The sequence below is a fragment of the Erinaceus europaeus genome, chromosome 8, assembly GCF_950295315.1.
Source record: "Erinaceus europaeus chromosome 8, mEriEur2.1, whole genome shotgun sequence".
Lineage (NCBI taxonomy): Eukaryota > Metazoa > Chordata > Mammalia > Eulipotyphla > Erinaceidae > Erinaceus > Erinaceus europaeus.
In genome coordinates this window covers 18,102,616-18,119,645 of record NC_080169.1, presented here as the reverse complement: position 1 = coordinate 18,119,645, position 17,030 = coordinate 18,102,616, and the positions used below count along the sequence as shown (strand labels likewise).

General features: G+C 41.8%; 1 long non-coding RNA gene across 1 annotated transcript; it reads left to right on the top strand.

Annotated features, from left to right (window-relative positions):
• Nucleotides 1–67: 67 nt before the first annotated feature.
• On the top strand, nt 68–1,800 carry LOC132539762 (uncharacterized). The gene is made up of 3 exons (XR_009551062.1): nt 68–205; nt 797–859; nt 1,343–1,800. It is a non-coding gene; the product is annotated as an uncharacterized LOC132539762 (long non-coding RNA).
• Nucleotides 1,801–17,030: the final 15,230 nt, after the last annotated feature.

The window sequence follows — 17,030 nt, the reverse complement described above, 5'->3', positions numbered from 1 at the left end:
CGTCCCCCCTACCTCACCACCGGTGGGGAGAGAAAGAGAGAGCCCGGAAGTGGGAGGGCTTTATTGGGCAACAACCAGGAGTGACATGTCGGGACAGGATTGGTTGAAAAGGGCACTGCGAGGATATCGCAGGGAGTGGCAAAACCTGAGGGCAAAGACTGCATCTGTATAATTCCTCAACAAAGCTGGGACTTCAGAACTTCAGGTCTGAAAGTCTTTTGTAAGGGGGCTGTTAGGTGGCTCATTTGGTTTAGTGCACATATTACCATGCACAAGGTCCCAGGTTCAAAGCCCTGGTTGCCAACTGCAGGGGGGAAAGCTTCACAAATAGTGAAGCTGGTTAGCAGTTATTTCTCTTTTTCTCTCTCCTTCTCTATCTCCCTTCCCTCTCAATTTCTCTGTCCTAGCAAATTAAATAATTTTTTATTTAAATATTTTATTTATTCCCTTTTGTTGCCCTTGTTTTATTGCTGTAGTCATTATTGTTGTTGATGTAGTCGTTGTTGGATAGGACAGAGAGAAATGGAGAGAGGAGGGGAAGATAGAGAGAGGGAGAGAAAGATAGACACCTGCAGACCTGCTTCACCGCTTGCGAAGCAACTCCCCTGCAGGTGGGGAGCCAGGGGCTTGTTACTTACTCAGGTCCTTGGGCTTTGTGCCAAGTGCGCTTAACCCGGTGCGCTACAACCTGACTCCCAAATTAAATAAATTTAAAAAAAATCTTAAAAAAAGTCTTGTGTAGTAGTCACACTACCCCTTCATAAATATATAATTTTTTCTTTTCTTTTCAAACCAGAACGCTGCTCAGCTCTGTCTTATGCTGGTGCCGGGAATTGAAAATGGAACCTTGGTGCCTCAGGTAGGAAAGTTATTTTCTTTTTCTTTTTTAGTTTTTCATAACCATTATGCTATATCTCCACCTCCCCTTCTCCATTTATGATGTTCTACTTGTTTTTGGTTTTATAAGGTGCTGGAGGTCCGTCTCAGGGCCTCCTGTCTTTGAGGCGTGTACTTTACCCATCGAGCTGTCTGCTGCTTAACTGCTGTTAGGTTGCCTGCATTTAAATCCTGGCTCTTATACTCACCTTCACCCACAATATTTAATTTCTTTAGGCCTCGGTTTTCTCCTTTGTAAAGTAGAGAAGCTAATGGTTTCTGCCACATTTTTGATGGTGAGAGACAGTGGGAGAGAGAGAGAGATACAGAGGAGAGACACCTGTAGCACAGCTCCACCTGCCCTGCAGGTAGGGGCCAGACCCTTGTGCATGGTAACGTACGTGCTATACTGGGCACACTGGTCCCTTACTTTGCTTTCTTAAATTTACTTATTTTTATATTACAGAATTACATGTCAACAGGGGTTTGAACCCACACCTTTCCCACCACCGGAGATTTGAATCTTCAGCCTTGCTTTGCTCTTAATAAATGCACTTAGATGTATATTCGGCATGCTAAACTAGTGAAGTTTAATAGTTTTGAATGGAAGTAAACAGGGATTAAACAAACCAAAAGAAAAAAAAATCTGTTAAGAAGTCCAGATGGTTATTAAAAGGAGTAATCCTGGTGTTTCTAAATGTCAGTTTTTTCATCTTAATTATTAATTGCTGAAGTAAATATAGTAGTCTCATACGTTCTCACATTGTATTGATTTCTTCATCACCTGTGGACTTAAAACATACATTGTGGTCCAGAGGTGGCACAGTGGATAAGGCATTGGGTTCTCAACCATGAGGTCCCAAGTTCAACCCCTGGTAGCATATGTACCAAGGTGATGTCTGGTTCTTTCTCTCTCTCCTCCTATCATTCTCATGAATAAATAAATTCTTAAAAAAAACATACATTAACCATACCTAAATTGCATTTACAGGTAGATGCAAAAAGAGTATTGTGGATAGAATGGGTCAGGGGAGGGAGATAGCATAGTGGTTATGTAAAAGACTTTACTGCCTGAGGATCCGAGGTCCCAGGTTCAAATCCCAGTACCACTAAAAGCCAGAATTGAGAACTCTGGTTAAAAAAAAAATGATAGACTAGGTCTGTCACTCCTCACACAGAAAGACAATACTAGAGAAAGGTTTTTTTTGTTGTTTGTTTGTTTTTTTTCAGGGGAAAATGCTTTAATGTGGTGGAGGGACACCTCCCGGGAAGAATGGCCTGTGTTAACAAAGCCCGAAATTACTGTAAGGCAGGGAGGGGCTTTCAAGGGCTACAGGAGAATGTGAGTATGCGAGAGTTCAAGTCCAAGTCAAGTTTCTTTGAGATGGTTAGCGCTAGACTTGTTGGTGATGTTGTACAAGTATAAAACAACTCCCTTAGAGAAAAATCCGGAGAATTGGTTGGGAAAACAAGAGTTTTGAGACTGTCCCTTGGTAGGTCTCCATTGTCTGAGGTTTCCTTCACTAGAGTTCCCTGAGCAGGTTTCTTTGTATTATACTTTGATAGAGCACCCTCTTCTGGCCAAATGGGTTTCCTGCAGGTTTCCTCTTGGAAAATGAAACTCAAACTTCCGTGTGGAGTAAAACTGGAACTGCTATTTTCGTGGTAATTCTCTCAGTGCTTCACATATTTGATGTTCAACAAAATTTTACCGGTGACGTGTTAGGTGGCACAGTAAGTAAAGCATTGGACTCTCAAGCGTGAGGTGCCAAACTGAACCCCCAGCATCATATGCACCAGAGTAATGTTCTTGTTCTCTTATAATAAATAAATAAACAAATAAATAAATAATAAATATATATAAACAATAAACAAACAAATATATATATATAGAAAACCCAAATTCTTTACTGGTTTTTCTTTAGTTGGAGAGGGTAGTACCATTTATCTCAGGACCCAAATGCAATTCTTCAAATCCTGTACTTGGGTGGGGGTAGATAGCTTAATGGTTATTCAAAGAGACTTTCTTGCCTGAGGCTCCAAAGCCCCAGGCTCCATCCCCTGCATTACCATTGTTAGCGAGCATAAATCAAACCACCATCCACTGTAAGGAAGCAAAGATGTTTATTGACGAATTGCAATCCGGGCCGAGATGGTGACTGGTGTTAGTCTACCAAGCTCGACCCCGAACAGGGCTCAAACCATACAATTTATAGGAATTCAGACTACACTCAGGGAGGGGGAGCACATCACCTTATCAACCTACATCCAATAACAGGCTATAGCAAACACAAGATCCAATCATTTCAAACTTAGCAAAAGCATGATCCATTCAAAGCAAAGCGCGGGCTAGTTTCAAATATAGTAAGATCACACAACCAATAGAATTCAACCAGGCACATCCTCCTGCCATCGGCTATGACCGCCCATCCGGTAGACAGCACACCACAAAGTCAGTTCAAAGGTCCTGATAAGGCTTGTCCCCATGTAGGGTCCTTTGAACAATGGGTGGCCTTAACTGATTAGGTCCTGCTTATTCAAGGGGGAAGGGGCAAGGAATTTTACACCTCATACTACAAGCAACTCATACTAAAAGCACTTAACAAACAACTGCATAAAAAGGGAATTTCAAGGCTACTGCCTTTTACATTCCCCACTTGTCTTAGCCGAGAATCAAATCTTTGATTCATCTTCATCTTTTTTTTCTTTTGGGTCAGTGGGATCAGCAACTGTCCTCTTCAAAGGAGTGTGATGAATCTAGTGGCACTTTCCGGCAACCTTTGCAGCAGTTGGTGTACTCAGGATCACAATATAAGGTCTTTCTCACTGGGTGTGCCTTGTGGAGCAGGCAGCAGATGACAGGGTCCTTCCCAAAGGCTTGTAGCACAGCATTCTAATTGTCCTGCAATATAGGCTGGAGATCTGTAAGAACTTGGTAACAGTTGTGGGATAGATCAGAGACAAGAGCATCACAGATCATGACAGCAGCAGTCTGCCAAAAACCATTTCAAAGGGAGACAGTTTGTTTACAATGGGAGACAGTGTACTCTCAGAAGGGCCTGAGCCAGGAGCGATACCCATCCCCTGCCAGTTTCAAGGGTTAATTTAGTTAAAGTCTCCTTTAAGGTCTAATTTATCTCTCTACCTGCCCAGGGATATGGGACTCGTTAGCATAATGAAATTTCCAATTTGTTCCCATTTCTCGGGTCACTAACTGAGACACAAAAACAGTGAATGTCTGCTTACCAGAACCAATGGTGAGAGGGAACTCTCCACCTGGGCACTGTTTTATCTAAAATTTTCTTGCTCACCATCTATGCCCCCTCAGACTTTATTGGTTAAACCTCTACCCAATTTGAAAATGTGTCTATAAATATCAGCAAGTACTTATACCCAAAAGTCTCTGATTTTACTTCTGTAAAATCTATTTAGTCTCTAGTCCTAATCTCTTGCCCATCTTATTTCTCCTTACTGTATCCAGGGTCCTTTGGAAGCAGGGAGCCTAGTAGAATCAATGTCAAGGCTGGCTCTGCTTGTTGTGTAGCTGCACAAGTGGTTTCATCTGCCCTCTAGTTTCTTTTCTGATGTCCGGAACAATGGGTCACGGCTGCTTCTTGCAGGGTCCATGCAGCCTCCAGTAGGTTCTTTGCTGGATCATCTTCCCGGTGGGAGTCAGGAATCTTCTCTCCCCACATGCTCCGTGCACACACCATGTAGCAAAGGCATACCTCTTGGCAGTCATGCTTTTGTAGGGAGCCTCAGGATCCATCTCCAACATCAGGGTGGCAGGGTTCAGGCTGGTGGCAGCACTGAATTTCACTCATGGCTGGTCTAGGAACAGAACTTGGTAGCAGGTTAGGTGGGCATTGGACTTGCCCCAGTGATGGCTTGTCTGCTTTCCTTACCAGCTGTGCCACAGGTGCTATTGTCCTCAGGCATTTTGTCCATCCAGCAGCTACAGGGTCCAATATTTGACAAATAGGCAACGGGTCTGTGCCATGGCCCAAGGTTTTTGGGTCAGCACTCCCCGGCTTATGCCTTTAAGTTCATCCACCAGCAGTCTAAATGGCTTGTTGATAAAACAGCCTTTCTTCCAGTGTCCTTTTTCTTTGCAGCAACATCACTGATCTTTCTCTTCCCTTAGCCCCAATTTTCTGACTTTCCTTTTCCCTCTGGGCACTGCCCCAACTTTCTCTTTCTTTCTTTCTTCCTTCCTTCCTTCCTTCCTTTCTTTCTTTCTTTCCAAAGTCTAATGTCAAAACATTTACCAACTTCTTAAAAACCCTCTGAGCAATCTCTCAGCTTTTCTTTAAAATCTTTCTGTCTTCTGTAACCTTTTTTTTTTAACACCTGGGGCAGATTTGAGCAACAAAAGGCCAAATTCAGTGTCATTCTATTTACCTTAGAGAAATTTGTGGGCCATTTTACTGCCTCTTGGAGACCCCCTAAGAGAACCTGGCAGTATGATTAAAGGGGTATCACTGCCGTACTCTTACATTTGTAACCAGTAAGACATACACAAAACCAGATTAAGAGCTTACCAAAACTGACAATCTAATGACCAGAATTTGCCTATACATCTCTATGTAATTTTAGAAGGTCTTTTTAACAAACAGATATACCAGTATAGTATATAAAGTCAATATCTAATGTGTTGACATAATAAAATGATCACCATTTTTTAGCATTATTTTAAACTGCTTGGGCAATTTAAGCACAATATCAAAACAGTTTTTGTTAAGATCTTTACTCATCACAAAGCTATCATGAATAAGTGTAGATATAAAACTCTTAATAGATTTTACCCCTTAGAACTCTAATATGGCAACTTAAAAGGCTAAAATAAACCTCATAACTTAAATATTCAAAATAATAATTTTGTTAAATCAGGATTTGCCAAAACAAATCTTCTATCAGACCAAAAATACCGTTTGTTAAGAATAAATCTCTGACAGTGTCTTAAAACAAACCAGATAATTTTTAAAAGCAGAAAGATATAAAGAGGAAAACCAGAGCAAAAGCTTCAGGCTAGAAAATCATTAATATAACCACTGTGTTATTTTTCACTCACCTAAGCCAGTTCTACTTCTTTAGTTGAGAAGGTATTTTAAAACGTTTACATGTCAATAACCTTCCTGCCATTTTTCACACAAGAGATAGAGACACATCTTCAGCGTGTGATACCTAACTTGAGAGACTGTTTGAATTTTAAAGAGCATACATTTAAAAGTTATTTTTTTAACCTCCTGTAGCAATTTCCATAACCAGGATCTCTAAACCAAATTCAGTTTAACTAAATTTTTCTTTAAACTTTAAACAAACTCTAATTACTTAGAGAGTTAACACATACTAGTGACTTCTCAAAGCATTTTCAATGTCAGACAAATGCCAAATTTGCTGTGGACCAATATCTATAAAATAGATCATTTGCATATCAATTTGGAGAAGATGAATTGTCACATTAAATACTCAAGACTTTAAATCTTTAGCTGTCTTAGCAAATGAATTTTTTACCCTTATATCACCACATAAGAACTGTATTGAGAACTCTTTTTTTAAAGAACTTTGATAAGAATGCAGCTTTAAAGTTACTTACACTTTTAACCTTAAGATTAACATTTTTAGGCCACAAAAACAAACCTAAAACACACATATAAACATGTAAGACATCTCATAGCCACCTTTTTATCATTTATATATCTGGGCTGATTGCTTAGGGGAAAAGAGCAGCTTTTAACCAGTACAGACACATCTTAGCAACATACCTGGTCAAACACAAATTTAGATCTGCACTCACACAATTTTTCAAGATGAAACATCTCACATTTATATACTAAGATTTTTTCTTTTATCCAATAGCTCCTAGGACAACCTTAACTAGCCCTAAATAAATAAGGAGAAAGAAACAAATTCTTTCAGCTTCTCTCCACGAGGAGCCCAAGAGGACCAAGGACAGTTTTCAGACAGCTCCAGTCTCTCCGGAGGCGTGGGTAAAGCCACACACATGCTAGCACTATCACCCATCTGCACCCATGGGCCCGTCCCAGGTCACAGCCACACCAAGGCAGGGCGGGGTGTCGCCCCTGCACTAGAGCTGCTGCCTGGCCCGGCTCCAGGCCCCTGCTGTGACCAGCCCTCCTGACTCCTGTGAGGGCGGGGTGGCACCCTCAGGGTCCTGCCTGGACTAGCCTGAGGACATGCTTCTGCTACTCAGGCTTAAAAGAGAGACAAAGATAAGGCAAAATTCAGCTGGCAACTTCAGGCCGGAACCAAATCTGGTCCCGTCGCTCTGAGATGATTTCTTAATGTTGACCAAAAAGACACAGGGACACAAAAAAGCACAGAAACACATCTTACATCAAAGGTGAGCCTTTCTGAGGAACAAAAAGTCATGAGTTTATATTTATGCACTCCTACCCCCAAACTATGAGTAACCAGGTCCAGTGGGGTAGATGCTGCCTGGCCCATTCCTGCAAAGTGGAAGTAAGTGAACACGAAACACAGAATGACAAACAGACAAGACACACACAGACAGACAAGCGCGCTTAACAAATGTCCAGACAATACCTAACACCCCAGATTTCACGGGTTCTTTTTATACTTTTTCTTACAGCCAGCTGGCACACTGTTTTCTCATTCTCACACAGTTTTTCCCTATCAACCCAAAGGGTGTCCACTTGGGACCTTCTTCCCTTTTTAGGTTGCAAGAAGTTTTTATTAATGGAGACTCCAGTTTTTCTAAAATTTTTTAATCTTTAACCTCCTGTGGTACCATAACACAAAATAAGGGAAGGAGACAAACGAAGAGACAACCAGCTAAGACTACAAGGCCGACAAGACAGATAGTTAGTGGGGAAAATGGAACTGACATCCGAAGGACATCAGACACTCAACTTTGCCCGCCTGGCCGGGCCCCTCGCGGGACCTTAAGGAGTCTTAGCTTTAAGGGTAGCCGTATAATCCCCGGCCCTGGTCTCAACTAAGTTGAGAATCCCCGTTTAGCTGAAACGACTCCACGGACACGCAGGTTAGGGCCCACTCAGGCCCCGTAGCCTTAAGGCCGTGAGGCACGCAGAATTCACACACACACACACACAACGCATGCAGCAGATCACTTACTCAGTCAAGATTGGGCAATTACCATTCCGGCCGCCGCTACTAAGGAATGTTGCCAGTTAGGCCTTCAGGAGTCACCGGAGAGTAGCTCCGGCCAGACCCCCTCAATTGCACTAATAGGCTCAGCCTTTTCGCGAATTGCCAAAGTGAGGAGAGTAAAGGAGACAAACACAGAGTGGCCACGAGAGACAGTTCGGAAGCGGACCCTGTTCCAGATCCTTAGGGGACCCTGTTTCAGGTCCCGGGTGGACCCTGTCTCAGGTCCCGGGTGGACCCTGTTCCAGGTCCCGGGTGGACCCTGTCTCAGGTCCCGGGGCGGACCCTGTTCCAGATCCTTACCCCAGCAGCCTGGGAGTCGTCACTCCCCAGCGCTGCGGTCTGGGATTTTTAACGCGGCGTCCCGCAATCCACAGACCCCCAGGTCCCGCGGGGACTTACACAAAAATCAAGCTTGTGTCGTATGCTTTACATTGGCTTGTTCTAGCCCTCCCCCTCCAAGAGAATTGGATGAGTCCTGTTAATTTCGCGGGCCTGCTTGGCCCCGCCCCAAGGGACCCTGGGAGAGGGTTCCGGAGTCCGAGAGTTCCTGAGTTCCCCAGTGACAGAGTTCCTGAGTTCCGGAGTTCGAGAGTGCGAGAGTGCGAGAGTTTCTGAGTTCGAGAGTAAGGGAGAGGGTTCCTGAGTTCCAGAGTAAAAGAGAGAGTGCTTGTGCCGCTGCAAAGAGACAGCAGAGTTCTGTTTGGTGATTAGTTTGTCTTAGTTTGTGAATCGTTGTTCCTGAATAAAGAAATACAGCTTCCCTGCCCAGCCGTTGTCTCCGCGTCTCTGTTACCAGCCGTGAAGCAAGCCAGCCCGGCAAGAGCCTCCGAATTTTAACAACAAGCTTGACTCACTGATCCTCCGGAGGTGCAGAGCTGGAAAAGAAATGGTACCATGCAAAATTCAGGCCTGACTTACCGGCGCCGGGCAGGACTTCCAAGGCCTCCGAGGGTCCGGACCCAGGATGGGGTGTCCTCAGGAATACCCGTCTGAGGGATCTCGCTGGGGCCTCCAAATGTTAGCGAGCATAAATCAAACCACCATCCACTGTAAGGAAGCAAAGATGTTTATTGACGAATTGCAATCCGGGCCGAGATGGTGACTGGTGTTAGTCTACCAAGCTCGACCCCGAACAGGGCTCAAACCATACAATTTATAGGAATTCAGACTACACTCAGGGAGGGGGAGCACATCACCTTATCAACCTACATCCAATAACAGGCTATAGCAAACACAAGATCCAATCATTTCAAACTTAGCAAAAGCATGATCCATTCAAAGCAAAGCGCGGGCTAGTTTCAAATATAGTAAGATCACACAACCAATAGAATTCAACCAGGCACATCCTCCTGCCATCGGCTATGACCACCCATCCGGTAGACAGCACACCACAAAGTCAGTTCAAAGGTCCTGATAAGGCTTGTCCCCATGTAGGGTCCTTTGAACAATGGGTGGCCTTAACTGATTAGGTCCTGCTTATTCAAGGGGGAAGGGGCAAGGAATTTTACACCTCATACTACAAGCAACTTATACTAAAAGCACTTAACAAACAACTGCATAAAAAGGGAATTTCAAGGCTACTGCCTTTTACAACCATAAGCCAGAGCTGAGCAGTGCTCTAGTAAAAACAGAGACCAAGAGGGTCTGGCGGTAGCACAGCTGGTTGAACGCTCTTGGCAAAGCGCGAGGACCTGGGTAAGGATCCCGCTTCGAGCTCCCGGCTCCCCACCTACAGGGGAGTCACTTCACAGGAGGTGAAGCAGGTCTGCAGGTGTCTGTCTTTCTCTCCCCCTCTCTGTCTTCCCCTCCTCTCTCCATTTCTCTCTGTCCTATCCAACAACGACTACATCAATAACAGCGATAATAATAATTGCAACGATAAAACAACCAGGGCAACAAAAGGGAAAAAAATGGCCTCCAGGAGCAGTGGATTCATGGTGCAGGCACTGAGCCCAGCAATAACCCTGGAGGCAACAAACAAAAGAAAACAAAACCCGGAGACCAAAACGGAGACCTCAAATCTTTACCTGCAATGCTCTTGCCTTTAGGTTCATGATTAGTCAACAATTTGTTTGGCTCTATATGCTAACTCTTTTTCAGCCATCAGGTTCCAGATGATACCATGATGCCAACTGGATTTCCCTGGGCAGATGACCCCACCAATGTGTCCTGGAGCCCCACCTCCCCAGATCCCTGCCCAACTAGGGGAAAAAAAAAAAGGCTGGGAGTATGGTTCGACCTGCCAACACCCATGTTCATCGGGGAAGCAATTAAAGAAGCCAGACCTTCCACCTTCTGCACCCCACAACTATCCTGGGTCCATACTCCCAGAGGGATAAAGAATAGGGAAGCTATTAATTAAGGGAGAGGATTGGATAGGAGCTCTGGGGTGGGCATTATGTGGAAATGTGCCCCTCTTATCCTATTTCTTGTCAATATTTCCATTTTATAAAGAAAAATAAAAACATCAAATATTCAAATTAAAAAGCCTGTACTTATCTGTTTGCCTATCTCATGTACCTACCTATTTATTCATACTGTGGCAAAATATACACAGCATAAAATTTACCATTTTTATATACACAATGGAATACTACTCAGCTGTAAAAAATGGTGACTTCACCGTTTTCAGCCGATCTTGGATGGACCTTGAAAAATTTATGTTAAGTGAAATAAGTCAGAAACAGAAGAATGAATATGGGATGATCTCACTCTCAGGCAGAAGTTGAAAAACAAGATCAGAAAAGAAAACACAAGTAGAACCTGAAATGGAATTGGCATATCGCACCAAAGTAAAAGTCTGGGGTGGGTGGTTGAGGAGAATACAGGTCCATGAAGGATGATAGAGGACCTAGTGGGGGTTGTATTGTTATATGGGAATCTGGGGAATGTTATGCACATACAAACTATTGTATTTACTGTTGAATGTATAACATTAATTCCCCAGTAAAGAAATTAAAAAAAATAAATGCAACTTTTTGAAAAAAAAAATCACGTGGAACTACATATAATTAAAATATCCTGTACAACAAAAGAAACTATCTACAAAATGAAAAAGCAACTGACTAAAATAAAGAGTTAATATCCAAACCATATAAAGAACTCACAATTCTGGACAAAAAAAAAATCTGATTTAACCTGAGGAGATGACCTCACCAATGTGAGTTAGGATCCCACCTTTCCAGAGCCCTATCCCACTAGGGAAAGACAGAAACAGGCTGGGGTTATGGATCTACCTGCCAACACCTATGTCTAGCAGAGAAGCAATTACAGAAGCCAGACCTCCTGCCTTCTGCACCCCACAATGATTCTGGGTCCATACTCCCAGAGGGATAAAGAATAGGGAAGCTTCCAATGGAGGGGATGGGATACGAAACTCTAGGGGGTGGGAACTGTATGGAACAGTACCCCTGTTATCTTACAATCTTGTTAATCACTATTAAATCATCAATAAAAAAGCATAAAGAAGAAAAAAATTACCATTTTAACCCTTTATTTAAAGATCTATACTTAGTAGATGAATTGGAAAGAAGAAGACAAGTTCTCCTTACCTGATTTAGTGTAAAAGGGAAACTTACTATCAATTCTGTGGTCGTTATGAGTTATCATGAATTAAATTTCTTTATTGTTATTATTATTTTTAATACCACCAGGGTTATCTCTGGGGTTTGGTGCCTGTACCACAAATCCCCTACTCCCAGAGGACATTTTTTTCTCCTCATTTTATTTGATAGGAGAGAAATTGAGAGAGGAGGGGAAGGTAGAGAGGGAGAGAGAAAAAAGCCTGCAGACCTGCTTCACTACTTGAAAAGCTTCCCTTCACTCACTGCTGCCCCCACTCACTGTGGGTGAGAAATGGAGGTTTGAACCAGGTCCTTGCTCATGGTAGCATGTATGCTCCACAGGGTCCACCACTGCCTGGTCCCAACATGAATTTAAGAACTTTAATTATTATTTTTTAAATGCATATGAGAATTGTAAAGTCTTGCATCTGAATATCATCTGAATGTCCTTCATCTATTTCAAGGGAACAGGTAGCAGTTACTGAGCATAAAGAGGAAAAGATATTCACAGCTACTAATCCTGTATTCATTCATTGGTTTAGGCAATACCTTAAAATCTTCTGGGGATTCCGGCAGTAGCACAGGGGGTTAAGGGTTAAGAGCACATGGCTCAAAGCTCAAGGACCAACCTAAGGATCCCGGTTTGAGCCTCCCACTCCCCACCTACAGGGAAGTCCCTTCACCGGTGGTGAAGTAGGTCTGTCTTTAAAAAAAAAATTTGTTTATTTATTCCCTTTTGTTGCTTTTGTTGTTTTATAGTTGTAGTTATTATTGTTGTTGTTATTTATGTTGTCGTTGTTGAAAGATAGACTCCTGCAGACCTGCTTTACCGCCTATGAAACGACTCCCTGCAGGTGGGGAGCGGGGAGCTCAAACCGGGATCTTTATGCCAGGCCTTGCACTTTGCTCCACCTGCTGCGCTACCGCCGGACTCCCTACAGGTGTCTATCTTTCTCTGCCCCTCTTTGTTTCCCCCTCCTCTCTCCATTTCTTTGTCCTTATCATTCTTCTTTTTTTCCCCCTCAGTTTTGGTACTGCTTAAATGCAGTCATATATTAAGCATATTTCCCCCCAAAATTTCACTTACTATTTCATTTCTCTCTGTCCTATCCAACAGTGATGACATCAATAATAACAACAATAATAACTACAACAAAAATAGCAACAAAAGGGAAAATAAATAAATAAAATAAAAAAATTAAAAAACATATTCCTCTGGACCTGAGAGATAGCTGTGAGAGCACCAACTTACATGTTTAAGACCTTAGAAGTGCAGGCTCAATTCCTGACACCATTTATGTTAAAACATGGTAGTGTTCTGGTCCTCTTTCTAATCCCTCTCATTATTTCTCTCATAATAAATAAAGTTACTTTAAAAAAAAAATCTCCTGGGAGTTGGGCTGTAGCGCAGCGGGTTAAGCGCAGGTGGCGCAAAGCACAGGGACCGGCATAAGGATCCCGGTTCAAACCCCGGCTCCCCACCCGCAGGGGAGTCGCTTCACAGGCGGTGAAGCAGGTCTGCAGGTGTCTATCTTTCTCTCCTCCTCTCTGTCTTCCCCTCCTCTCTCCATTTCTCTCTGTCCTATCCAACAACGAAAACAACAATAATAACTACAACAATAAAACAACAAGGGCAACAAAAGGGAATAAATAAAAAATAAATATTAAAAAAAAAAGAAAAAAATCTATGCCACTGTTTTCAGAAATAATAATAAAAAGGAGATTTTTTTTTTTTTAACTGGGCAAATAACTCAGAGGTTCAGTTAGCACAGGACTTACATGCCTACGGCCCAACCTTTAGTCCTTGACACTGAATATTGCCAGACCTGATCAGTGCTCTGGTATTTCTCTCTTCATCTCTCTGTCTCTCTTTCTTTTGTAAGAATAAATAAATCGGGGCTGGGTGGTGGCGCACCTGGTTGAATGCATGTATTACAATGCTCAAGGACCTGGGTTCGAGCCCCCAGTCCTCACTTGCAGGGGGAAAGCTTTATGAGTGGTGAAGCAGGGCTGCAGGTGTCTCTCTGTCACACTCCCTCTCTATCACCCCCTCCCTCTTGATATCTGTCTCTAGCCAATAGATAAAGATAAAAAAGTATAAAATCTAAAAAAAAAAAAGAATAAATAAATCAGGGCCAGGTGGTGATGCATCTGGAAGAATGAATGTTACTATGTGAAAGGACCTCGGCTCAAACCACCTGCATACTTCATGAGCGGTGAAGCAGTGCTGCATGACTCTCTCTCCTCCTCCTCCTCTCAGTTTCTCTGTTTCTTTTTTTTTTTTTAATTACTTTATGATTTCAATCACTATCTGTCAAAATCTGAGATTTCAAACTGTATTCCTTATTTATTTAAGCAGCTTAACTAAACATCCTTTGTCCAAAAAAAAAAAAAAACACATCATCTAAGTTGACATAGAAATAAACAAAAAACTGTTATCTTTTTTTCATAGATTTATTTCTCTGATAACATATTACATTATATTATATAGACCATACATGTGTTCCTAACTAATTATAGTGGCAAAAGCTTTGGTTAGTCTACCGTTCCTGTTCCCATAAAGAAACACAATTTCAAAATCATGTATTTCCCTCTTGACTATGAGGCCCTCAGGCAGTAGTTAACAGAGTTGAGGTTATCCTGGACATTGAGATAAAAAATTTATAGAGTAAAACACCAGTTGACCAAAACTACCTTCCAAAACAGAACAGAACAGAATTGAATGATGGGAGCCCTTTGAACTTAGCGCCTGTGGAGAGATGACTCCTGACAGCAGCTCCACTAGGTCTACCTTCCACGTCTTACTTATTCTAAAACACAAGTCTGAAGTATTTTTTCCTGTCACTTTTTAAAAAAAAATTCTTTCTTGGGGAATTAATGCTTTACATTCAACAGTAAATATAATAGTTTGTACATGCATAACATTCCCCAGTTTCCCATTTAACAATACAATCCCCACTATGTCATTCATCATCTTTCATGGACCTGTATTCTCCCCACCCACCCACCCACCCCAGCGTCTTTTACTTTGGTGCAATACGCCAATTCCAGTTCAGGTTCTAATTGTGTTTTCTTTTCTAATCTTGTTTTTCAACTTCAGCCTGAGAGTGAGATCATCCCATATTCATCCTTCTGTTTCTGACTTATTTCACTCAACATGATTTTTTCAAGGTCCATCCAAGATCGGCTGAAAACAGTGAAGTCACCATTTTTTACAGCTGCGTAGTATTCCATTGTGTATATATACCACAACTTGCTTAGTCACTCATCTGTTGTTGGACACCTGGGTTGCTTCCAGGTTTTGGCTATTACAAATTGTGCTGCAAGAACATATGTGTACACAGATCTTTTGGGATGGATGTGTTGGGTTCCTTAGGATATATCCCCAGGAGGGGAATTGCAGGGTCATAGGGTAGGTCCATTTCTAGCCTTCTGAGAGTTCTCCAGACTGTTATCCACAGAGGTTGGACCAATTTACCTTTTCTGATGTATGACATTCTCACAGGAGTGAAGTGATATCTCATTGTTGTCTTGATTTGCATTTCTCTGACAATCAGAGACTTGGAACATTTTTTCATGTGTTTCTCGGCCTTTTGGATCTCTTCTGTGGTGAATATTCTGTTCATGTCCTCCCCTAATTTTTGGATGGGGTTATTTGTTGTCTTGTTGTTGAGTCTGGCAAGCTCTTTATATATGTTGGTTATTAAATTCTTATCTGATGTATGGCATGTAAAGATCTTCTCCCATTCTGTGAGGGGTCTCTTGGTTTGGATAGTGGTTTCTTTTGCTGTGAAGAAGCTTTTTAATTTGATGTAGTCCCATAGGTTTATACTTGCCTTAGTCTTCTTTGTAATTGGATTTGTTTCATTGAAAATGTCTTTAAACTTTATGCAGAAAAGAGTTCTGCCAATATTTTCCTCTAAGTATCTGATAGTTTCTGGTCTAACATCCAAGTCCTTGATCCACTTGGAATTTACTTTTGTATTTGGTGAAATACAGTGATTCAGTTTCATTCTTCTGCATGTTTCAACCCATTGTTTCCAACACCATTTGTTGAAGAGACTCTGCTTTCCCCATGTAATAGTCTGGGCCCCTTTGTCAAAGATTAGATGTCCATATGTGTGGGGCCTCATTTCTGGGTTCTCAATTCTATTCCACTGGTCAGTGTGTCTGTTCATGTTCCAGTACCAAGCAGTTTTGATGACAATGGCCCTATAATACAGTTTGAGATCTGGCAGTGTGATGCCTCCAGTTCTGTTCTTTTTTCTCAAGATTGTTTTGGCAATTCTAGGTCTTTTCTGGTTCCAGATAAACATTTGTAGCATTTTTTCTATTCTCCTAAAAATGTGCTTGGGATCTTGATGGGGATAGCATTAAATTTGTAGATGGCTCTGGGTAATATATTCATTTTGATGATGTTAATTCTTCCAACCCATGAACATGGAATATCTTTCTACTTCTTTGTGTCTTTTTCAATTTCTTTGAGTAGTGACTCATAATTTTCAGTATACAAGTCTTTCACTTCTTTGGTTAGGTTTGCTCCTAGATATTTTATTGTTTTTGTTGCTATAGAAAAAGGAACTGATTTCTGGATTTCAATTTCTTCTAACTTAGTGTTTGCATAGAGGAATGCCACTGACTTTTGAATGTTAATTTTATAGCCTGACACATTACTGTATTGCCTGATGATTTCCAAAAGCTTCTTGCTGGATTCCTTAGGTTTTTCCATGTATACTATCATGTCATCTGCAAATAAGGAGAGTTTGACTTCTTCTCTTCCAATCTGTATGCCTTTAATTTCTTGCTCCTGCCTGATTGCTATGGCAAGAACTTCCAACATTGAATAGTAATGGTGATAGTGGGCAGCCCTGTCTAGTACCTGATCTGAGTGGAAATGCTTCCAGTTTTTCACCATTGAGTATGATGTTGGCTGTAGGTTTGCTATATAGAGACTCCACTATCTTCAGGAATTTTCCATCTATTCCCCTTTTTTGTAGTGTTTTGATCATAAAGGGATGTTGTATTTTGTCAAAGGCTTTCTCTGCATCTATTGATATGACCATGTGGTTTTTGGTCTTGCTTTTGTTGATGTGGTGGATCACATTGATTGATTTACGTATATTAAACCAACCTTGCATGCCTGGGATAAACCCCACTTGGTCATGATGAACAATCTTTTTGATATGTGGCTGTATCCAGTTGGCTAGAATTTTGTTCAATATTTTCACATCTATGTTCATCAGAGATATTGGTCTGTAGTTTTCTTTCTTGGTTGTGTCCCTGTCTGCTTTTGGTATCAGGGTGATGTTGGCTTCATAGAAGCTGGTAGGGAGTATTCCAGTGTCTTCAATCTTCTGGAAGACTTTTAAAAGTAGAGGTATTAGTTCTTCTTTGAAAGTTTTGTAGAATTCATTTGTAAAACCATCTGGTCCAGGT